This window comes from Ochotona curzoniae, unplaced genomic scaffold (genome assembly GCF_017591425.1).
Source record: "Ochotona curzoniae isolate NIBS_2020 unplaced genomic scaffold, NIBS_Ocur_1.0 contig_3819, whole genome shotgun sequence".
NCBI classification, from domain to species: domain Eukaryota; kingdom Metazoa; phylum Chordata; class Mammalia; order Lagomorpha; family Ochotonidae; genus Ochotona; species Ochotona curzoniae.
The window spans coordinates 45,307,000-45,332,698 of NW_024466004.1; the positions used below are offsets into that span (position 1 = coordinate 45,307,000).

General features: G+C 34.9%; 1 pseudogene; it reads right to left on the reverse strand.

Annotated features, from left to right (window-relative positions):
• Positions 1-21,686: 21,686 nt before the first annotated feature.
• On the reverse strand, positions 21,687-21,867 carry LOC121158868 (annotated as a pseudogene).
• Between the last annotated feature and the right edge of the window lie 3,832 nt (positions 21,868-25,699).

Sequence of the window (25,699 nt, forward strand, 5' to 3'; positions counted from 1 at the left end):
AAGACAGAAGAAAGACTGTTGCAACTGGAAAATAAGTTTTTGGAAATATCTCAGAAAAAAATAAAAAGTGCTGAAGATTTATGAAACATTATCAAATGATCAAATATATGTTTTAAGACTTCTTGAAGTCATTAAAAAAAAAAAAAAACAGAGTTGATCAGAAGCCTTATTGTCAGCCTGGAACAAAAGGGACATCAAAGTATAGGAAATACACAGAACTCCTAAAGTATGTGATTAGAAAAAAAATCACTATGATATATTATACTTCAACTTTCAACAGTAAAATATAATGCAAAAAGTTATAAAATGTTCATGATTCCCTTCAGAGGATGTCCAATAGGATACCATCTGCTTTCTCATTAGATATTTTACAGGTTATGAGAAATGCAGACTACTCTTTCCATCAAAGCTGTTATTTATAAGTGAAACTGAAGTAAAGATCTTCCATAATCAACAGAAATGGAAAGAATTTGCTACTAATGTTCCAACTTTAAAATGGTCCTTGAAGATGTGCTAAGTATCGGGACAGAGTGATGGTCATCACTAGGACAGCCCCAGTAAAATGAAATCCAAAGTAAATCATAGTAATGTTTATGGGGGAAATGGTGTGATCAAGCCACTGTTTATCAATAGAAACCTTGAAGGAAAGTAGCCTATATTCTTCAATTAAATAAAACAGGCTGAATGGATTGAAAAACAAGACTCAGCTTTTTGTTCCGTGTGAGAAACATACCTCATGAACAAAGATGCACATATAAATAAATCTTGAAAAACACTAAAGTTATTATGTGAAGATACAGAAAATGTAAACTGATCAGTAATTTAGAATGAGGTTGAATCAGTAATAAGGATTCTCCCTATTGTAAAATAAGAGGAGTGCCTGCTTTGATTGATGAATTACATAGAACTCTTAAAGAAGAACTCACATTCCCTTTAAGCTATTCGAAATAATTGAAGGGGATAGACTCTTCCCGAACTTCTTTTATGAGACTAAATCAAGAAAAGACACAATAAAGGCATACAAATAAATATCCTAATGGATATAGAATCAAAAATCTTCAATAAAATATAGTTTAAATAGTTAAGTATCATTTGATATTAAAAAGTCATAAGGTGTTACATCAAATTAACAAAAGTATATGAGTATCTCAATAGATTTAAGGAAAGCATTTCACAAATTTACAACATATCATTATGCTAAAAAACCTAAACAAAAATTATTTCATTAGGAATTGACATAATATTCCACAAGTCAAAAGTTTACAACTACATTGCAAGCAAGATATTGAAAAATAGGCAGATGTTGGAAGCAGTTCCATAAAAATCCAGAGCCGGACAAGCTGCATACTTCTACCATTTGTATGCAATATGTTTCTGGATATACTGGCCAGAGCCATTAAGTAAGAAAAGAAAATTGAAGTGATGCAAATTAAAAAGAAAGAAAGAAAATTATTCTAGTTCTCCAATGATGTGACAAAACTACTTTAAGAGACAGTTTGTAATCATAAGGGAGTTTGGTGAAGTTATAGGATTTAAGATCAACAAAAAATTCAGTAGCCTTTGTATACACATAATGCCATGGCTGAGAAGTAACTTGTGAAAACTGTACCATTTACAATAGCTACCAAAAATTAGAATAGCTTTAATCAAAGATTTGAAAGATCTCTACAATTAAAATGATAAAATATTAAAGAAAGAAGGCACACACACTGGAAAAGTGTATAGTTTATTCAATAGGATAATTAATATTAAATTGTCCATACTACACATAGCAATTTATAGATTCAGTTTGATTTCAATAAAAATGCTAATGCAATTCTCAGATTTCAATTGATGGGATGGAGAAAATATTTGAAAAAAATGTCATTGATAAAAGATTAGTATCCAAAGTCCCAAAGAAGCATGGGCAAGTCAACAATTATAAGACAAACATTTCAGTTAAGAAATGGGTAAAGGACTTAAACAGGCAGTTTTTTTTTATGAATGCAATACTAATGGAAACAGACACATAAAAAACATGACCTGAGTCACCAGCCATCATGCAAGTGTAAATAAAAGCCACAACAGGGTTTTACCCCATTTTGCAATGGTTATCATGCAGAATTTAAAAATAATGATAAATGCTAAAGGAGATTTGATGAAAACTAGACCCTAATCCATTTTGATGGGAATTCAAATTTGCAGAATGTTTATAGAAGACAGAACGGAAATTCTCCAGTGAAGCAAAAATATACCTGCCTACTGACTTCTCCTCGCCAATTCTGGTGATTTACTCAAACTATGTAAAATTAGTGTATAAAAGAGATATCTGTACCCTCCCCATGTTTGTGGTAGCACAATTCACAATAGCTAAGACACAGAATCAACACAGATGTCCACCAAAAGATGACTGGACAAAGAAAATGTAGGAAAATATATATATATATATATATATTCACTATGGAGTACTACTCAGCCATAAAAGTATGAATTTCTATATTTCACAATATAACGGGTACGAGTAGATTTCACTGCACAAGTTAAATAATCCAGTCTGAAAGAAATAAATATCGCATTTTCTATGATATATAACAACTAATACAGAACATAAAAATTTTACATAGGATTGCAATGATCTTTTGGGGATATGATTGTTAATTTTAGCTCTTGTTTCTACTCATGTGAAATTGTGCTTTTCTTTTTTTAAAATTTCAATTGTTTTATATTCAATAGTGAATAAGGTCTCTAAATATACAGATAGTCAAAATAGCCAAAAGTAAAGCTTTTTAAGAAGTGAAGAAGAGAGAGGAGAGAAGAAAGGCAAATAGGGAGTCGCAGGGAAAAGAGGGGTATATGGTTGTCTTCTTGGAATTAGATTTAGAAAATTCATAAAGTCTGCACTCTTCATATTAATAAAAACCTTGAAAAGATATTTATACCATGTTATGCAGTAACAAATAATGATGCTACTCTTATATATACGTTCAATGGTAAGAGAAAGTATCTATTCATCTGGTAAAAATATCCTCTATATTAACTTTTTAAAGATGAAACAGAGTACTTTCATCTGCTTCAGTAAAAGGCCTCAAATGCTGCTCCATATAATGTCCATTTACTCTAATAAACACATAGGAAAGAAAATAATAAGATAATATCTTAGAATGGCTGTGTTGCCAAGTTTTATGAAAAAAGTCTGTAATATCAATTCATATAAACCAGCTGAGTTATATTTCTGGACAGCTTAAACATATAAAATAATTTAATTTTCTATGTGTCTGGACCCAATTAGTTAATATAAATTCAATATTCATTCAAAATAAATTAATTTTTAAATAATACTCTTATACAAAAGCATTTGATTCAGTTAATGTGTAGAGTGTTACTATACATGAACCAAGCAATTTACTTCATTTGTAGACTGACAGACAAGTCTATCTAACAATAGAATTCTTTGTGTGGGTGTTTTGTACAACATTTCATCTATCAGCTAATAAAACTATCTAAGAGATCTTATGGCACAAAATACACGTAAGCAAGAAAGATAAAAGGAAAGGTTAACACTTTTTCAGCATCTGTCAACACTGTCTCCTGTTACATCTGATCAACTTTAAAGTAAATGCAAACATACGATATCATTTACAGTAATAAAAGCAAATGCCACACAGCAGCCACTTTGCTTTTATCCATTGCACAGATCACTCATCACAGACCATCATGGGGCAAGTGTGATACTGCTTTATGGTTCATCTTTGTGAAAGCAGTACACTACTTCAGCAATTTAAATCTGAACATTTAGACTGAAACTCACAAAGGAATCCATCCATGTGAATTTTCTGTTTAAATCTTAGAGAAGGAAGCAGAGTAGGGAAATGATACTATTCCTTTGCCCTTAAAAATATAAACCCAAAAGCAAAAACAGGAGCAACTAAAATTTGAAGAACAGTGTACTATTGCTTTCATGGTATCATAAATACATCTTGAAAATATATCAAGAGCATCTTTGCTTGTATAATTTTGAAGGAGTGGTACATGCGATGGCAGGAAGTGCATCACCCAGAAAATTATTACAATTGTATATCCCAAGCCCCAAGCCAGAACTATGCTTTTGGAAATTCTGTCTGTGATGTTCAGAAATCTCTTGTAATACTGTCTAAATAAGATCTTGATACATCTTAACAATTTTTACAAACTAGCATCTTAGGAAAATTCAGTATAATAATTACTGCCTATATTTCTCTCGTTTAAACTGGTTTCACATATAATTAATATAATTTATAGATATAGAAAGGTTTTGCTTTATTTAGATAAACAAAATATTTAAAATGTATATTTAATATGTAAATATATGATATTTAAGTCTTAAAGATTTTAAAACTAGTATTAGGGATACAGCAAATACAATAAGGTGAAGGCATGTTAGAACATACAAAGAAGTAGCAGCAAAGAAATACTGAGCGTGCAATCCAATGGTAATCAGCGTTCTACTGGCTGTTAGGAACAGGAAGTCACTGGAAATTCGGAAGGTAAGGCAGGCAATAGAATTATGAATCCCTGTTATTTTTTACTCCAATCACAAGCAGAAACAGATGGAGCCCTTGAAGATGCCTGTGTGAGTGGGATGCAGCTCACCACAACCCAGCCACAAGTGCTGCTTCAGATGTCACTCTGAGAACTGCGGCTAAGCCCCTGGAGAGACAACGAGTGGTGCATGCTCTAAGTCAGTGCAGAATCCACTTCTGGCTCAATATACTTCACTGCTCCCACCAGAAAAATAATATGAATATTACATCCCGTGGGTTCCATACAAAAAAAAAAAGTTGCCCTTAGACCTAACTGCTAGCAAATTATTGAAGAAGGAGGAGGAGGAGGAAATTCTGTGCATCTATATTAGAGACATATGCTACTGACAGTCCTGTAATCCAGTTTAAAGACAACTGGTATCTGCCTCATCTGATATTGCTAGAACTCTTAAGGGAGAAAGGCCAAGGAGACAACTGTGTGGCCACAACATGGTATCACAGGGGGCTGGTAAGCCACCTTGGCTGGCTATGAAAGCGATGGACCTCATAAACCTGGCTGGATGGAGTGCCACAAGTGATATAAACTGAGAAATATCACTGCATAGGATCAGTAAATTGAACTTACAGACCTGTGAACTACACAGCTGGTCTGAAGGAGAAGAATCTACCAGCTGAATTTCAATGACCAAGGAAAACAAAAGGCAAAAGCACCATGAAAGAGGTCATGCCTTGTCTTTGAAACAAACAAACAAAAAGAAACAAAAGAAAATATGCTTCTAGCAATCAATGATGAGTGATGTATCTTGCAATTCTAGTCAAGTATAAATTGATGATAATACAACGGGCAGATTTAAAGCATGTCTTAAATAAGAATTCTGAAGTCCTGGTGTGATAGCCTATTCGCTAAAGTCCTTGTCTTACATGCACTGGGATCCTTTATGGGTACCAGTTTGCGTCCTGGCTGCTCCATTTCCATCCAGGTCTCTGCTTTTTGCCTCTGAAAGCAGCAGAAGATGTTCCAAAGCCTTGGGACCCTGAGCCTGCGTGGGAGATCCAAGGGATTGTCCTTGATGCTGGCTTTGGATTAGCTCAGCCCTGGCTGTTGTGATCACTTGTGAATGAACCATACAGCAAATAATAGGGGTTCGGAACAATGTAGAATATGTATTTCTTTTTCACTTTACAATAATTTTTGAACTAAGGGTTTCATGATTATTTTACTGTAGTGATTGATATCACAGTTTTTTTTTTTTTTTTCTGGCACTTCCTACTCTTATGTTTTGTCATTTTAATAGCTGTTTCATGGGCACAGAGGGTCTACATAGGAACAGGCAGCGCAATTTTTCAAAACAAAGAGAAAACAGGAAATTGTGGTCGTCTTCCTAACATTATCTTTTAGCCATTAAAAAAGTAGCTTGCTAACAAGCACAATAACAGCTTTGCTATAATTACTCACTGTCTGAAAATGTATGATATGTCCACAAAGAAAAATATGTCTGGCATTGACTTAGGCAGACAAGAATTTATGGGTTTAGGTGTGGGCACTTGGGCCTTGGTTAAACATGGATCTCTGTAAGCACGGGTGAACTATCCTACAGCCCCACAGCAGTGTTTGCAGCACATACTATTGTGTGTGATATAGAATTGTTTAACACAAAAATGCCAAACGTTAGCAAGGAAGTGGAGGTGAACAGGCTGAAGTGATAATGACACTGTCAGTCTCTCGTGCGATGTTTGCATATGAGCAGGAGAGCAGGAACAGATGGATTCTGAAGCCTTTTGTGAGTGTAAGGCAATGGAAAGTGACAATGTGTGAGGACTATGGTGTTGGAAACGCTGGCCTTAGTTTAAAATTGTTGTCAACATGCCCTAGTGAAAACTAGAATTGCACTAAGAAAACATGCCTTAGATTTATAAGTTGAAATCCGCTTAACAAATGAGTATTGTTCTCTATTTGGAGAAATACACTGACTGACAAAAATACACTGAAAGCGTCTTCACTGGCTCTCAGCTTTAACTTCACTTTAAAGTTCCCTGGGTAGCTTTTCAAAAAACACTGATGCTGTGCAACCATACTAGAACAATTGAACCTGAAACCTCAGAGTGAACTTGGGCATGGATATATTTTTAAAGCTCCTTGGGTGATTTTAATGTGCAGTTGGGTCTAATAGAAACTATTTTAGAAGAAACTAAAGGCATCATAGAGTGTTTATTATAAATTCTGCATTTTTCATTCTTTCCGCATATGTTGAGTGTGTATCAGACATACATTACCCACTATTCTTGCTTCTGGCAGCACAGCATCACAGTAAATGAGATATTTATTCTCCAGTCGGAGGGAAAACTTGCATGCTGCCTAAAGTAAATGCTAATACATGATAGTGACATGAGGGAGGGTAAAGCCAGGTATTTCCAAACAAATCCTCTCTGAGAAAACAGTCTTGTGCAAGGCAAGACTAAATGGAGGAAACAAAAAATGAGCACATGTGGGAAGGAGAGTAGATAACATTGAAAAGGAGAAATCAAGTTCTTCCTACACAGACTGTCCTCTATAATCTGAGAGAATATATAATATAATCTGTGAAAAGAAAAATATCTGTTCAGACTATAATTCAAGGGTGATAACAAATATGCTTTGATAAATATTTATCTTATTTGTTTGACAGGGGAATGGCAGAAAGAGGGAAGAAGGCAATGGGAGAAAAGAAAATAAAAAGTAAGGAAAGCAAGAAAAAGAAATTTTCTATCCACAGGTTCACCTGCCAGTTGTCCACAATGGCTAGGACTAATTCAAATTGAAGCCAGCAGCCAAGAAGTGCATGTAGTTCTCCAACATGTGTAAAAGAGGCCCAAGTACTTCAACTTTATCCTGAGGCTTTCCCAGGTGTAGCAAAAACAAGTTGAATGAAAAACTGAGCAACAGGAATTTGAATCAGCATTCTGATATGGCATGCCAAAGTCATATGTAGGGCTTAATTCTCTGCCATGATGCATGCCCTAAGAAACACAGTTTCAGAAAAAGATTCAAGATTACTATTATTTTTTGTTTCCAAATGTTCATACTCAGGAATTTTAAGGTCTATATCTCAATAAAAAGGAAATGAAATCTAGAAAAAATATTTTGATAAACTCAAATCGTTTAGATAAAATAGTATTAATTTAGGTCACAGAATTTTAAAAAAAAAAGCATAAAACAAACCCCTATAAGAAACAGTCATGGAAGTAGAAGAGAGAAAGATCAGAACAAAAATGTTGTAATGCTCTTGAATTTCTTAGGAGAGGATGGTGAGCCTTATGACTGTCAGATTGCAATGTAATTGCATGTGTAAAAATCTGTTACGCTTACACTAAAATAATAAAAATGGAATTAACAATTTGAAACCGCTGAAAATTTCAACACAAATATCAAACTAGGCAGTAGCCTGAGAGAAAGATCTGAAAAAAAAAAAAATTAGGCCTGAAAATTGTTAAGCAAACATGGGGAAATATTCTGATTTTTGTAGACTTACAGTTTTTGTGTTGCTATTCTGTGTTTTGTCTCTAAAGGATACTCTGTTGTTACTATAAAGAGCAGGAAGAACTTATTGGAAGTTATTATAGTGTCACCAGTAATAAAACCGTGCATTTTTATGTTTAAAAATTAAGTAATAAACCAGACTGATAAGTAAAATTGATATTTAGAAGTATAGTAGACCCTACTGATATGTAAAACGTAATATACAGTAAAGCAGTGTTTCAAGGAAATGTTAAAAAAGGGTGGCTTACTTAATCACTAATATTGTCATAAGTGAGTGTCTATAATGTGGGAAGATAGGACAATTGGGGGAACGTCGCATATTAACCATACATGCTGAAAATGAATGTTGACATAGTCATGAAGAACTAGAAGATATTGTGAGAAAGATAATTAGTATTTAGAAAACTTTACCATCAATATCTTTGTTTCAAGACAACTGTTGAATTGTAATTTTAGTATGAAGGAAACATTTAAAGAGTCTAAAAAGAAATCAAAGTGCAATAATATTTATGATGTACTTTCTACAAATAATGCTTTTTTTTTTTGCTAGAACTGAGATAATAAGATTTTATTTTCATAATGAAGTACAGTGTCTTGTCCCTGCAGAACATTTTTTTAAAAATCAATAGAATTATATTTCTCTTGCAATCAACCCCTTGGTGAAATACTGCAACCTTTTTTCCTTACAAACTTCACAGATCCTGGGCATCTAACAATAAAGTACAGTCCAATGAAAAATCTTTGATAAGTATTCTTCAAAGCTAGTAAAAGAGATTTTGTGGGTTACGCATTTGCAATAGCCTTCCTTTGCAACTTCCAGAGAGTTCTTTAGCATCACTTGAATTAGAACTTTGGCCCAAGACCCTATTCCCAGTGAAACTGCTATGATAGTTACTCTTGAACACGGTACATTGCCTTTGTGTCCCCCCTGCCAGGCAACCCGGCAGTGTGAGCAATCAGAGTATCACTGAAAATATAGACAATAAAAGTCAAGAGAGTTCCCCAAAGCAGATAAAGAATATGCCTGCATTTCCTCCTCTTTAAAATATCATATTGAAATAGAAGTAAAGCTCCTTAGGATAGCTTTTGAATTTTAAGGTTTATCTGTAAACACCATATAGTTCCTGAACAAGGCAATTTTGTTGCTGCCTTGTTGTTATATTTGCCATTTACGATTATTTGGGGACACATTTTAGAGCGTATCTGGTTATTTCAATCAATTCCATAAGTGTATCTTGATTACAGAGGTGGAGAACAGTAGAAAATATAGCTAATTTAAGGGCAGGTCTCTGAGCTTACAATTAGCACATTTAACATAGTCCCAACACCTCATTATTGCTGTACTGCCAGAGGTAAAGGATAAAATTTTAGAAAGTGGAAACTTCCTATTCTACTTTTACCTATATATCTCTGTTCACAGGTTTTCTCTCCAAAGGAATCCTGTGTGGCTTATGCTAGAGTCATAGCTGATTTACAGATTAAGGACTTTTTTTTCCTTTCATGTTTATAACATGTCTTTCCATGTTAATAGAAGGCTACTTATGGCTTTAATCCGTGTTCCTTAGGAAAAGTTAAGTCCTTGTTAGTCACTTCAGAACTATTACCACTTTTTTTTTTTAATAGAAAAGCCTATTGTTTGGAGCATTCCATGTGCAACCTTTTTTCACAGTTAATTCCAAAGCATGTGACAGATGAATTAAAATTTTTCTGAGCTATTTTCTAATACCATTCGCCCTCCATAGCAATCCAGCCACAGGCATACCCTGGACTCTGCCACTACATGACACATCTCAGCTGCCAAAACTCTAATGCTTATACTTTCCCATAACTTTCCAAGTTTACTTTTCCCTTCCAAATCCATCATAAAAAGAAAAACACATAAAACTTACTTCTCTTTCTGTGTATCATCTTTTAATTTCACGTCACTACTAAAACTCTCAATTATCTAGCCTGTACAGTAAAATAGTTCATTGTAGTTGTTAGTAGTGAGGAAGTTAATTGTACACTCTAGGGCAATTCTGTCTGGGTTTGAAATCTGACTCCAAAATTGATTAACTGTGTGAATCTGGAATGACATTTACCCTTTGCCCTTTGATCTCAGTATCTATAAACTATACATTATAAGTATAAAGCATTTTTAAAAATAATAAATGAATGTTCAATATTTGCCTGATCTTCTAAGGAAAAGTTGGAAGACCACATCTGAGAGTTAAGAATAAATGATTGTATTATGTAACTATCACATTTTCCGTAAAGATTACATTCATCTTACACATATGTTATATGTTTTAATGCTTTTGTTCCATGTATCTTTTGGGACTTCGTTGAAATGTCTCAAAATGCTTTCTGTTAGCTGAGACTGTTGTTTTTAAAAGATCTATCCCAGTTACAACATTCTTTTTAATCTAGGTGTGTGCACTTAAAAGTGTATCCTCGTTCTTGCCTGACTTTGAGTTTAGTCACTCTAACCCACACCAAAAGAAAAGGGATGCAGCTAGTCTGACATCCTGACACCACCATCACCTTTCCTGACAGTGCCGCCATCTCTCATGCATAGTCATGCAGACAAACTGGCACAGGTTCAAGACCTCCAGAGAAACTGAGCATTTTCTCTACTTTCTCTCCTCCCACTTCAACTTTGGGCAAAGAATAGCACAGACATTAATTTAGGAAAAGAGGGTCGGAAGGAAAACAAAAGTGATTTGCAAAATATGATGTTTAAAAAATTAGAATTTCTTTGTGTGTGTCTGCTTTTCTCCTGCACAGGATATTCTTCGCAAGTCCTATCTTTACCTGCAATTTTACGTGAGTACAAGAAGCATTATTTTTCCCAATCCACCCACTCAGGCTGTCAAGACAGCTCTTTTAAACGAAGAGTAGGAGTGAGAATTATTGTTTCAAAAACAGCATACCCTTGAAATCTTCCTGGAAGAAACTTCTTTCAAAAGTTTTTGCATGCCAGAAAGATAAAAAAAGTGAAATCAGATGTCCATTTTTTTTTTAACCTCACAAGTTGTACCAAACCCATCTTAAATTCTCAAATTGAAAATCATTTAGAAAATTGGAAACTAAATTATGGGCTAATATAGGAATTTTATATTTCAAATCACAAATTTTAGATTGGAATTAATGATGCCATTGGATTTAATTGTAGAAAGTAATTTATTTATTCCCAAAGAAAGGTAATCTGATCTTCTAGCTTTTAGAAATGAACAAATAACAATATTTTTATGCTGTTTTCAAAACAAATCCTTTTTATATTACTTTCTCATTTGATAAAGTTGCTACTTTAAGAAAACATTGACATTTTGACGTACAAAACGCTAGCTATTGTTTTGTGCTTTTTGTTTAAATAAACGATAAAAGCAGTTTAAGGCATAAGCTATTAAATTAAGAGTTACATTGACTATTTAGGAATCTTAGCAGAAATCATTATTAATTATCTAAAGAAAGACTGGTTCATATATAGAATATTAAGGACTTATTTTTCTATTCAAACAGGGATGAAAAACTAGTAATATTTTAGTGCAAATATACACCATGGATTTATATAAATTTTTATAATGCCATAAATTGTGCAAAAAATTCGTACTGCCATGAATTCTGTCTAGTAGTACTTCACAAGTCAAATTGTACTCGTTTCACTATTTTCAGGTGTCTTTACTATTCTTGCTAACTTTTTAAATTTTATTTTTATTCTTTCATATATTTCTTTTAGTGTAGCCTCAAGAAAAGCTTATTTGGCAGAAAGGTGTATATCTTTCATCATTTGGAGAGAAATCCACTATTTTCCAAGGCTTTTCCGCTACCTAAGTATTTGTAAGCTACAAGAATTTAGGAATCATCTTATTGATATAACTTGATCTCCAATTGAATGCTGTTTTTTGAATCCAGGAATCTTCCTCTTCTATCTCTAGGAGCCATGTGTAAAAATATATAAAATGGTTTCAGACAAAATACTTCCCAAAAGAAGACATAGAAATTGAACAAAACTGTACATGAAACAATGCTCGATGTGACTAATCAACAGACAAATGGAAGCCTCACTCCAGTAAGACTGATCATTAGCAAAATGGAAAAGGTAAGTAGTATCGATAAGCTTTGGATAAAAGAGAACCATTTCACACTGTTGGTGAGAATGCAAGTTAACACAACTATGGTCAAAACAGGCAAAAACAAACAAGCAAAAACAACCTAAATATTTCTCAAAGAAATAACACTGAAACTGCTATAACATACAGCTGCCACAGTCCATGGTATACATGCCCAAGGGAAATGCAATCTCTCTGTCAAGAAGACATCTGCTGTCCCATGTTTGCTGTAAAACTATTCACAATAGCAAATAAATGGAAAGAGACCAAATGAACATACAGAAATAATAAATATACAAATATAATGCAATTTGAAATTTCTGGCTTCTGGTTTTAGCCTGGCTCAACCTTGGCCTTTGTAATCACTTTGAGATTGAAGCAGCAAATGCAATGCGCCTCTCTCTTTCTCTCTCATTCTCACTCTCATTGCCTCTATCCATTTGTTTCTGTAACTCTGAGTTTCAAATAAATAAATAAATCTTTTAAAAATAAATATATAAACATATAGGTGTTTACAGATAGCTGGGGAAGGGAAGTGATAAGAGAGGGCAGGGTATGGTTTCTTAATTAGTACTAGCTTGAATCTGAAAAGGAGTAATACGTTCCAAAAATCTATTACATAAAGGTTGACTGTTGATAAGTATGAAATAATTAAAAATAAGATAGGCTTTTGGATATTTTATTTTAAAAATTGCTTCATGTTTGGACCAGCGTCTTGGCCAATCAGTTCAAGTCGTCACCTTGAATTCACTGGGATCTCATAGGGCCACCAGTTCTAATCCCGGCAGCCCCGATTGCCATCCAGCACCCTGGTTATGGCCTGGGAAAGCAGTCTAGGACGGCCCAAAGCATTGGGACCCTGCACCCATGTGGGAGACCTGAAATAGTCTCTTACCTCCTGACTTGGGATTGGATCATCTTCAGCCATGGTGGTCACTTGGTAAGTGAATCATCCGAAGGAAGATCTTCCTCTCTGTCTCTGCTTCTCTCTCCTTATATCTGACCTTGAAATAAATAAATAAATAAATAAGTCTTAAAAAATTTCAGGATCAAGAGGAAGCACCAGGCATGGCACAATAGTATAGTAGTTAAAGTCCTCACCTATTTGAAATGCGGAACAGAAAATAACTTTAAAAAGGCAAAAGGGAGAAAGACACGAAAGAGAGGGAGAGCAGTCTTCCATCAGCTGATTCGTTACACAGACGTGCGAATAGTGTAAGCAGACAGATCTAAAGGCTGAAGCCAGGTCTTCCTGATCAGGTTAATGGATGTCAGAGGCCCAAGTGCTGGAGCCATCGTTCACTGCATTTCTGGGTGAGTTGGCATGGAAGTTGATTGGAAGATGAGCAGGTGGGACTCAAGTCACCATCGGCACAGGCAATGGTTTAACATTGTGCTACACAAAACCATCTTGCAAATAAATTATTACAATATATGTCACAGTTCTCCTACTTCATGTATTATGAAAAATTTGATAAACAAACTTTGCCTCAGAATTCATTGACTTCCACTTTTTTTCTATATGTAAAGTTTTAGATCCATGCCCTAGAACAGATTGTTTAAAAGCTTGAGTTCTGAAGATGATCCCATCATCAATTTGAACTCAAATCAGATATCTGACCATTATGTGTTACATATTCCACATCTGCAGAAATTCATTAAAATTGTGACAGTTAAATTATTTAGTAGATATACTGAACTTTTGCCTTGACCCTGGAACAAAATTATTTAAAAATCTGCATTTTCACTTTGAGTATTAATTTTTTAAGTCAAATTTTAATGTAGCACCTCAAAAACTTTCCCATTATAACCCCCCCGACCTCTCTAACTGAAAGTTTCCTAGCTCTGAATACACTAATTGCAATTCAAAGGAAATAAAGTATTATTTTCAGTACAGAGATCTTGTTTGAAGCATTCTGTTTCTGGCCAAAAATATTTTCATTTTCTATAATGATTTACTAAAATGCTTGCACACACAAACTTACGTGTTAGAATTCAATTATATAAGACACATTTCTGTGTTCTTTTATGGAAATAATGATAAACTATTTTATGTTAGCATATGCTTGGAAAATTCATCCAATTGATCTTTCTAGAGTTTGAATCTTGGCCAAATCCAACCAAAAGAAATTTTCCATTCAGTGATTTTTTTTGAAAAATGATACTTAGATCTTCATGCAACTTTCCTATTATTATATGCAGATTTCACATACATTTGTGTGTGTGTGTGTGCGTGCCTAATAAAACACATAAAACTTTGTAATCCTGTCAATAACTTGATGTTTCACCTTCACATTTAAGGAGCAAGGATGTGGCAAGTGATGGAGGAGTGTCACAATTCATACACTGACACTGCATATCAATATTCATATCAAGACCCGCATTTTGGCCCATAAGGTGTGTGCGTTTTCATGTTTCGTTTTTGTTTTTGTTTTTTAAAGATTTATTTGTGCATTGGGAAAATTCTAGGAAGAGAAAGAAGCAAAGAGAGAGAGCAACAAAAATACAGAGAAAGAGAGCTAGAGAGAGAGATAATCTTCCTTTTGCTTGTAAATTCCCCACATTTCTGTAATACACAGGAGTGTGCCAGGAGCCAGGAGCATTTTTGGGCTCTCACCTGGTTTCAGAACCCACATGTTTGCACTATCTTTTGTAATCTTTCCCAGATCATTAGCTTGGAACTGGTGGGAGTGGAGCATAGGTTACAATTTTATGACCATATAGGATGCTGGTGTCTTAAGCAGTGGATTTATCCCCTAAACACAACAGTGCTGGAATCAAAATTTTGGAGACAGTGTTGGAAACAATATTTTTTTCACTCTTTATTTTAGGTAAACTGTTTAACATTCCTGAGTTTCATATATATATTACATATATAGTGACTGTAATATATGAATACATATGAAGATGTTTAAAAATGTTCCTGAAAATTAAATTAAAAGATGTTATTTGGGTGCACAAATTGAAATTCAAGCATATTAATTTTATGATGTATATTATCCATGAACTTTTCAAATAACTCCTGTGCGTGAATTTCAGACTTATAATCTCAAAATAAATTTATCTTTAAATTCATTCTCACAAAAATTTAAAATGCATATTTTATTTATTTAATTTTAAGTATTTCAAAGGCAAAAAAGAAAAAAAAATAAAGCAAAAAAGCAGATGAAATCAGAGACAGACAGAGAAAATTAGATCGGCCATCTGTTGCTTCACTCCCGAAATGTACACTGTAGCCGGACGTGCATGATAGGATGGCCCAGGTTGCAGTCAGTAGTTAAAATTTCAACTTGCGCCTCCTGCATGGGTGACATCCAGCTACTGAAGCTGTCACCTGCTTCCTCCAGAGTGTGCTTTACAAGAAGCTATAATAGAGACCAAGCTGGAAAGCAGACCCAGACATTCCAAAATAACCAAAGAATCAAATGCCCATTTTTTATATTCCTTGAGATAACCTTGTGCACGTACACACTCATATGAATGTAGCTTGTGCATGATACTTGTATAAGCATCTGCATTTGAAATATACATCAGAGTTGTTATGCATGAACACACATGCAAATATTTAATGTTTACAAACAAGTGCCATGTATTTTTATATACTCTGAAATTTTATGTAATTCAATTATATCTAAAGATTTTCTGAAATCTAAAATTTTCCTCTCAACAAAATACTACATGTGGTTAATAACGGTGCTGCTCTTAACAATGGTGTGTTTCTCTTACTATTTCTTTTACATTATTGTAAAATTTATGATGTTTTTATCATTAATATAAGATCCTTTTACATTTTCTTCATTTTGAGAAAACCCAACTTCTCAAATGTTTGTGTAGATGTATTTCTGAATTTTTCTTGAGTGACATCTTGGTATCAATAGGTATAAGGCAGACTTTAAAATAAAGTTGAATTCTTTACCTAAATGGGTTAATATTTTACAACTCCAGTAGTCATATACAACGACTTCAATTGCCCCTGCCTTACATAAAGGTTTGGTGTAGCTCAGATTTTATTTGGAATATTCTACCATGTGTATGCAGTGTTTTGTACTATGAACTGTATATGCAATGTTTGCAACGTCTGTATTATATTGTGGTTAAATTTGGATATTCTTACTGGTAATACAGTCATAAAATGAAAAGCTATAATGTATTCTCTGTTGTGAAGCATTATGCAAATATTTGTCTAATTGCTTGTGTGTTTTGTATTTTTATTTTAGAATTTTAAAATGTTTTATACATTTTAAACACATCATCCTTTTCAGATAAAGGCACTAGGAATGTGTTTCCCAGTCTTTGGTTTAACTTCCAAGTCTTAAGAATTATTATGTGTTTGTTTATTTCAAAAGGAGCATTGAAAGGAAGAGGGCAAGAGAGGGAAAGAAGAGTGAAAGATGAGATGAGAGAGAGAGTTCTATATTGCTTTATGACCCCAAATGTGTTTGCACTTAATATAGCTAAAATTGGCGTAGGCCAAGCATAGGAGCCTGGAATTGACTCTGAGTCTTTTGTACCGGTGCCTCAGTGGTTCATCTGTTTAAACCATCATTAACTGCCTAGCCAGGTATACAGTAGCAGGAAACTGAACTGGGAGTTGATCTTGGACCTGAATCCAGAAACTCCAATAGTTAATGTGGGCATTCCAGGGGCCTATCATTTTTATATAGCTATATGATATAATTTTTTATTAGACTCTTGTTTCACTTACACAAAGTTGTGCATTGTTTTATTTTTTTGTTAGAACTTTAAAGATATGCATAACTTCCAACTATGTTCATAAATCATTATTTATGTTGTTTGGTGGCATGTCGTTTTACATACCTTATCTGCATACAAAATTTTAGTTTGATCTTTATGTTTGAGTAGTTGAATACAGTTGAGTCTGAAAAATGTCTTTGGTTTATCTTGTTCAAGGTTCAAAAAACATTTTGGAACAATCAATTTTTTTTTTAGAATTGGAAATCATTGACCATTTGGCTTCAAATACTTTTCTGCCCATTGTAATACTCATCACCTATGAACTTAAATTATACAGATGTTCAATTCAGTGAATATATTAAAATACCTCATGATAATTTTTTATTCAATAGTTATTTCTTTCTATTTTCAGCAGTTGTTTCTCCTAGAATGTACTTAAGTTTGTTGGCCTTTCCCTTTATTTCTGACCTACATTGTCCACCCAGTGAATTATTCATTTTATTTATGCTATTCAAATCTAAAGTTTCCAATAGACTTTTTATTAATGCAATCAGCTTATTTCTGAAGCTCTGCTTACATATTTTTACTTCGTAATTTCAATGTATTCAGTATATTTTGAATATGACTTAAAATAGTGTTAGTGACAATTTTGAGCTGTTTCAATTGACCATATTTCCCTATTATAAGATATCAATTAATTGACTGACAGTATAGTGTAAGGATAACATACTAACTTTTTTAAAGACTTACTTATTTTTGATGGAAAGTGAGATAGATAGAGAGCAGGAGAGACAGAGGAAGATCTGTCTACTGATTCACTCCCCAAGTGGTAACAATGACCAGAGCTAAACCTGTCTGAAGCCAAGAGCTAGGAGCTATTCCAGGTCTCCCACGTGGGTGCAGGGTCCCAAGATTTTGGGCTGTACTTAACTGCTTTCCAAGGGCACAAACATGGAGCTGAATGGGAATTGCGGCCACAGGGATTAGAAACAGCGCCTGTGTGGGATTCCAGTGCATGCAAGACGAGGACTTTAGCTACAAGGCTCCCGGACAGGACCCATAAGAATTGTTATTAAAGAGTGTTTATAGATAATTCTATTATTGATTGATCATTTTATACTTGTTTAGCTTTTTTATTATTATTTTATCATTAGTACCAGAAGGTAGGTATTGGGTACTATTATTAAGATGCAAGTTTGGGATCCGGCACGGTAGCTCAGCAGATAAAGTTCTCGCCTTGGATGTGCAGGAATCCCATCTGGGCGCCAGTTCTAATCCTGGCAGCCCTGCTTCTCATCCAGATCGTTGTTTGTGACCTTGGGAAGCACTAGAGGACGGGACCCTGCAACCATTTGGGAGACCTGGAAGAGCCTCCTGGTTCCTGGCTTCGAATCGGAACTCTCGCCATTGGCCACTTGGGGAGTGAATCATCAGACAGAAGATCTCCGTCTTCGTTTTTCTTCCTCTCTGTATATCTGCCTTTCCAATAAGAATAAAATAAAATCTACAAAAAAAAAAAAAAGCCAGTTTGAACACGTGGCATTCAAAAAATGTCAAATGCTGCATCAGAAGATACCCCAAGTATTTGCGCTTCTACTACCGCTTATGGATGCAGGATTGAGCTCAAAGTTACCAATTTCAGCCTGGCCCAAATACACCTGAGGTGGATATTTGAAGAGTAAACCAGAAAATGAGAACTCCTTCCTTCTTTTACTTTGTCTTTTTCTTCCTTTTCCTTCCTCCCTCCCTTCCTTCCTTCTTTCCTTCCTTCTTTCCATTCTTCCTTCCTTCCCTTCTTCCTTTCTTCTCTCTGAATTTCAAACATATTAGTTAAATAAGCACCAATTAAGAAAAAAACATTGTGTTTTGGTGAATTGTGGGTAAACACAAGCTTATTAAGCTCTTTCATTCTATTGTGTTTTCTTTCCCTATATGACTTCCTTATGAATCTTGCCAGAGGTCAAATCAGGAGTTTTTTTTTTATGGCAAATTCAGAGAAAACTTTGCTCTAGGAAACTGTTCCGAACTTTAGTTCACAATGCTTCTAATATCTTAGTCCAGTGCCTGAGCCAGCACTTCTGCACTCCTGCAGCATGAGAACGCCAATATCTCCCAACATTCTTTAAACTTCAGTGTTTTTCCTCTGCACTCACCACTATATGTTTGGGTTCCTATCGAAAACAAATTTTTCACAACCCAACTCATATCTTCTGTTCTGTTTAGTGCCTTAATGACAAATATGCTTTATTTTATCTGATTCAATTACTGTAAGATCTGATTTCTGTTTTCTTTGCTTGGGGACATAATTTATTTACTTAAGAAAGAACATGCTTTTCATACCTTCAACTGTGAACCAATCTGTAAAACTGTCCCAAAGGGTAGACATATGGGGATTTTGTGGCTCATCTTCTGAACTTTCCCTTTTCTCTAATTTCAGTCTCAAATGGCTAATCAGCCATTACTTGAAAATAGCTATTTTCACATTTGCTTCCATATTTTATTATATTTTTGGAAGAACGGTGCTTAATATTAACGCTAAAATGTAATATAATACACATGTAAACATTGGCAAAATATCCACTACCAAATGCAAAATATTTTAATTTGATTTAGAATGTTTTATTAATTAGATTATTTCTACCAATTTCATTTGAAAAAATTTGCATTGTTACTATCTAGAATAAATAGTGAAATTACAAATTAGAAAATGGAAAGAACACAAATGCAAAAAGTTACTTTAGTATCTCTAGCCCCATCCCCAAGTTCTTAAAACGGTCAGGTGTAACTCAACACATACGTATGTCCATATGTATGACATCCACATATATATACACATATGTACAGTATGTATAAATATTCCCATTTAATTTTCATGCAAGCTGTGTGAATTCTTTCCCCCTTCCTTAACAGGTGAGGTCTGGTTATTAGTGTTATACCACAACATTGCTTCACTTTTTGTGATTCCAAATGCTTTGTATTGTGAACTGCTGAAAATATTTGTTGCAATTATTTTTGAATATAATAGGGCATGTATTGCCAAGATAGTACAAGGAAAGTTACAGAGGTAAGAAATTAACACTGAATTCCATCCATGCGCCTCAATGATACTCCATTTTTATAACATACTTCACTTTTCCCACACTTGCTGTTCAATTATTTTTAAATAGCTTGTTCCTATATGATTTCTGTATTTAAATGCTGTCAGTGAAGTGCTAACTAAAAGTGAGGTTGTTATCATTTGCATTCTCTTTATATCCATCCGAACAAGAATTCAAGCAAAGGTAAGAAAATCACATGTTCCAACTCCTTTACTCCCCTTGCTCCAGGCACAAGCAATGGCTCCTTTTCATAACTGACACCCTTGATTCTGAAAATCATCTTCCTCTGATGTTATTTGCATAAGTAACTGATAAAATTCAATCTAGTAGACAACAATTCTCCAGTAACTCAGTCTTAGTGATTCATGTCCTGGCAAGTTAAAGATCATGATCCATTCAAGCTTAATTATTATTTTTCAATTTCCACTGAGAAATATCTGTTTATTGGTGTTTCTCTCTTAATCTTAGCCAAAAGGTGAGCTGCAATGTTAAATCACTTCTACATACCTTACTCCCATCTGTGTTCAGTTTATTGTGTTCAGTTGTTTATTTGTTAACTTGATACATGACAAGAAAGCAAAGTGAAATGAAAGAAATGGCAGTCTGTTTTCCTGCTTTGGTGCACACACACTGTCACGCCCAGCCACATGCCTCGTGGCACATCTATCCGCTCTCCAGAGCCTTCAGCTACATCCAGTATTGTTGAATCCAAGGATTAGCCACATGGTTCTCTGATATCCATGTGGCTCTCCTACCACGTGCTCCCGGGCACCAGCTGTCTTGCCCTCTGGCAATCTCAGAATTCTGCTTTTCCCTCCAGCAGTGCACATGGCTGCTATGATCCTCGCAGCTCAGGCTCTCATTCTAATCCCCGTTGGCCCAGGGTTTTGCCACTTTTTTTTTTCTTCCAGATATTTCCAGTTTCAAATTGAGCTTTATCTTTTCATTCTTCCTTTCAAAATTGTTTGCTGTGTTGAAAGTGATTGTAATGATTTAAAAAATGTTTTCATTTCATCCACTAACTTCCTAATAGCTTAATCACACTGAAAAAAGAACTGTACAATATGATAATTGTGAGTGTCAATATTTGGAAATAAATGTACCTAAAAGTTTACTATTGTCTATTTTTACACATGTTTTTGCAGGTAATACATGCTGCTTGTGAGAGCTGCATTCAGGGTTTAATCTGGTTTGGATCAAGCAGTTTCCCAAACTCCAGCTTTTTAGAGCAGTTACTGTCTTTTCATGACATGTAGTCTCTAGTACAATGAGAATATAACACCGATTTTTCAAAAGATTTCATTATTTAGTTTTGAAGTCATAACTGTAGACAGAGAGGGGAAAGAAAGAAAGCGAGAGAGAGAGAGAGAGAGAGAGAGAGAATATGAGAGAAAAAGGCCTTTCACCTACTGGTTTACTCCCTGGTAGCAGAAACATAAAGGACTTTCCCAACTTGAAGCCAATAGCCTGAAATTCCATTCCAGTCTCCAATCCAACAAGCAGCTGGATTAGTAGAAGAGCACTGGGACTTTACCTGGTGCTCATACGGGATGCTAATATTTACAGCTGATAATTTAGTTAGCTGTGCCGCAATGCTGTTCTAGTTCTTATTTCTAATTGATCTCAATTGAATCAGTTTATTCCATGACAACAATAACGACAAAAATCTCTGCATTCAGAGGTATTTCTCCAAAATGTTCTAATTGCAAACATACGGAGAGGGGGAAAAACATACCAGAAGCCATTGTCACTTGTTGAAATGCACATCTTTTTCCAGTCCAGTAAAAAAAGCCCATTTTAGAACTGGTAGTGGAAAAAATATTTGAACAGGAAAGCTTAACTACTTAACCTACTCAGGACATCTGGAAGGTAAAATTTTACTGGTGACATGTCCACAAGATGTATGATGATATTTCTCATAAGAACAGATATTACACTTGATCTTAGCCAAAAGGCCGAGAAGCAATGAATGCTGATATTTCAAAAGAAAAATTGCAATGAATCTTAAAATGCAATGTGTAAGGCATGATCTCTGACTACAGGTGGCATACTTTCTTTGCTTACAGTCAGAGAGGAGCATCAGAGAAGTGACTGCCTGATAAACATAGAACTTGTGGAAATCTAGTCTTTAAGACAAAGTGTAAGATATATTTCAAATTAAAATAATTCTCCAAACCTTACTTAAAATAGAATAATACAGTGGTACAAACAAAGCAGTAAAAGGATTCAAACCTGAGAGAAAAAAAAAGACAAAATATAATAATGAGGGGATGTGTCTTTTCAATACTAATATTGAAGACAAGATTTTTGTTTTAGAAGTGTTCTAAAGCTATACTAGAGATCTGTGCTTCACTGATTCTGGCTACAGAAAGAAATGTCTTCATGTTGTTCTGGAGAGATGCTGATAGTGCATAATTGTTCTTAAAATAATTAGCAAACAAGGTGGGATACCAGAGATTGAAAGTATGCAAATTTAATATTGTCTCTGTGACTTCAAACAATTTTTGAAGCAGGATTATTTTAAACTATTAACTAAGTAAAACCTTACATTTATAAAAAATGATGGCTAAGTTAGGCTGCTGTAGTTGTGTAGTAGTTGTGTGTACTTTTAAATAATGCTGTGCTGCGGACACGTTAGTGCTACTTCCACAAGTTCATCAGATGTTGATTGGCAGACTGGACTTTAATAGTATTTCCATGTTTTTATGTTTTTAGAAAGAGAAGTAAGGTAAATTTCATATTTTGGAATTGACACATTGTCAGAATGCTGGACATTATCTAACCCAAGCACTTCATGGCATTAGACAGATTATTTTTTTTCATGAATTATAAAAGCAGATCCACTTAGAATACAGCATTGTCATGTAACAAGGAGCCTTAGAAGGCTGCAGTGGTCCTGACATACCTTCCCTCTGCATGGTCTTCTACAAGAAGCTGAAATTTCAACCAGAAGTTCAGCGATCCTAGTTGTGGTACAGACGAGACAATTGCCTTTTCCTACACTGTGATGTCTGAAAAGGATTGCCTTGCTTACTGCTTCCCTCAGCGTGACCAAATTTTAGATATACTTATTTTTCTGGTGATATAAAGCAATCAGAATGCATATGGCTAAAAGATCCCATGTTTGTATACTGATTATTTTAAGCTAAATAAAAGTAAGAAAACTACAGATGTTGGAAGGACATTCTTCTCCTCTAATACAAGTTAAAAAAAAAAAAAAAACTCTGACCCATCTTCCTCAAAAAGAAGTCATAGAACCTTCTCTCTTGTATTCTCACCCACAAGCAAAGGCAAATAAAGAACTTAATAATGAGAGCTTGCCAATGTATCATCATAACAGCATAGCCTTTGTTTTCTGATAACATCACAGCCATAGCTTCTTATAAAAATACTACTTACCCTGGGTCATGGCATCTTCTTTCCTGAAGGCTTCTATGACACACACAACTAATAAAAACATTTTCTTCTTTTCTGTTTTTGAAATACCTTTATTCAATATATAAACAATGAACTTAGGTACCCATAAACAAATAAATCTCCCATCCCCACACCATTCCCACCCCCAAGATCTCTGACCCTCCTGTTTTTGGAGCATTTACTTCAGAGAACCTGCTGATTCATTTTCTGACCATTTCAGATGCATATCTTCAACAATTTACTGATGTTTCTTTGAAGGACCCAAAAGCCAGCCCTTTGAAATATAACCATCAAGGGCCCGGTGTGATAGCATAGTGGTTAAAGTTCTCACCTTTCATGCCTGGGATCCCAAATGGGCGCCTGTTCTAATCCCAGCTGCCCTGCTTCCCATCCAGCTCCCTGTTTGTGGCCTGGGAAAGCAGTCGAGGAAAGCCCAAAGCCTTGGTACCCTGCACCCGTGTGGGAGACCCAGAAGAGCTCCTGGCTCCTGGCTATGGCTTCAGATAGGCGAGTAGCGGTCGTTGTGGTCACTTGGGTAGTGAATCGTCAGATGGAAGATCTTTCTCTCTGTCTCTCCTCCTCTCTGTATATCTGACTTTCCAATAAAAATAGTTATTAAAAAAATGCAACCATCAAGAAGGCACTTAACATGGTAATTAACAAATTCAGATCCCACATAAAAATACTTGGTTCAGTTCCTAGCTTTGGCTAAAATTCCAGGTTATAGCTTCTGGCTCGCTCCAGCTTCCCAGCACTGCAAACCCTAAAAGGTACCAGGTATAAGAGACCCATATTGTGTGTCTAGTCCCTGGCTCCATACTTGGTCTGAATATGAACATTGAGAACATGTGGGAATTGGCCCTAACCCAGCACAGACTTTGAATATTTGGGAGGTGAACCAGTAGATAGGATTGCTTCTTCCTGCCCCCGTAACTCTGCTCTTTCCCTCTCTCAGAGGGAAGGTGTCCATATGTTCCAGTGTCTGCAGTGGGTAGGTGCAAGCAAATCTTTACTAAGTGTTATCTAGCAAGCACTAGTGATTTAATGCATTGATCAATTTCTCAATAACATCTATCATTACTTTTACACTTTTCTTCTTATCTTACCCAGTGCATTTTTTTTAGCAGAGTTGAAAGTTTTTTCTACATAACTTCACATATACATTAACAACCATTTCCTTAGTTAATGTTTTATACCATCACTGATAAACTCTGAATTTGTTTTTTGTGTTTACCCTACTCTATTTCAGCCTTCCATGTCTTACTCCAGGTTTGAATCATCTAAGGTGTATGTTTAAATATTATTAAGCGTACATGACCTTAGAATTTGATTTAATTCCTATTAGATAAGCATGAACTATTGCTATTATTTAAAATTGCCTCTTTTTAAAATTTACATTGCATTATGTGACACAGTTTTACACAGTTTTATAGGCACTGGTTCTCCCCCAACCCCTCCCCAAACCCTCCCCCCGTGGTGGATTCCTCCACCTTGCTGCGTCACCACAATTCCAGATCAGTTGAGATTCTTTCATTGCAAGCATATACCAAGCATAGAGTCCAGCATCTCATTGTCCAGACGAATTCAACGGCATGTTGGGGAGACCATCTCTGGTCTGAAGGTAGAGCCGAAATTGTCTTGGTTTATAATCATGGATAGGCAAAGAAACATTTTTGAACATTTTTTTAAATTAGGGGTTTATATAATTTTTGTTACATATTTGCATTTTCAAAAATAATTTGAAAGACTTATTTATATTTTGAAATTGAGATTTACATCACTTCCCAGATGGTCTCAACAGGCACTGCTGAGCCAGGTCAAAGTCAGGAGCCAAAACTCTTCCAGTCTCCCAGATTGGTGGCAGAGATACAAACATTTGGGCCATTGTTTGCTGCTTTCCTCAGACCATTAGCAGAGAGCTGAATTGAATTTGAAGCTTCTGGAATATATAATGCTGTGCATTGGGATACTAGCATCACAGGAACTGGCTGATGCCATTATGTCACAGTGTGACTCCCTGTGTGGAACTTTCTTTCTTTTAGCACATTCCTCTTGGAAACATACTGATGTCACATAGTGAATGATTTTTTATAACAACAATGTTAGGAAGAAGAGCGTATCTCAATGCAACTCATAAATATACATTGAAAATATATTTTCTATAATTTCCTATTCCTACAATACAGTGATACAGTTAAATAACAGAATGAGAAAATTTGACTGCTTGCGAAGGGTTTTACTCTTTTAATAATATGGGAGAAACTATTAGGGAACTTATGTGAAGGGAAAAATGGGAGTAGGGAATACTTATACCTATTAAACTATATAATGGAAAATAATAACAATAAAAATACCAAAAAGGGAATATTTCTTTAGTTGTTT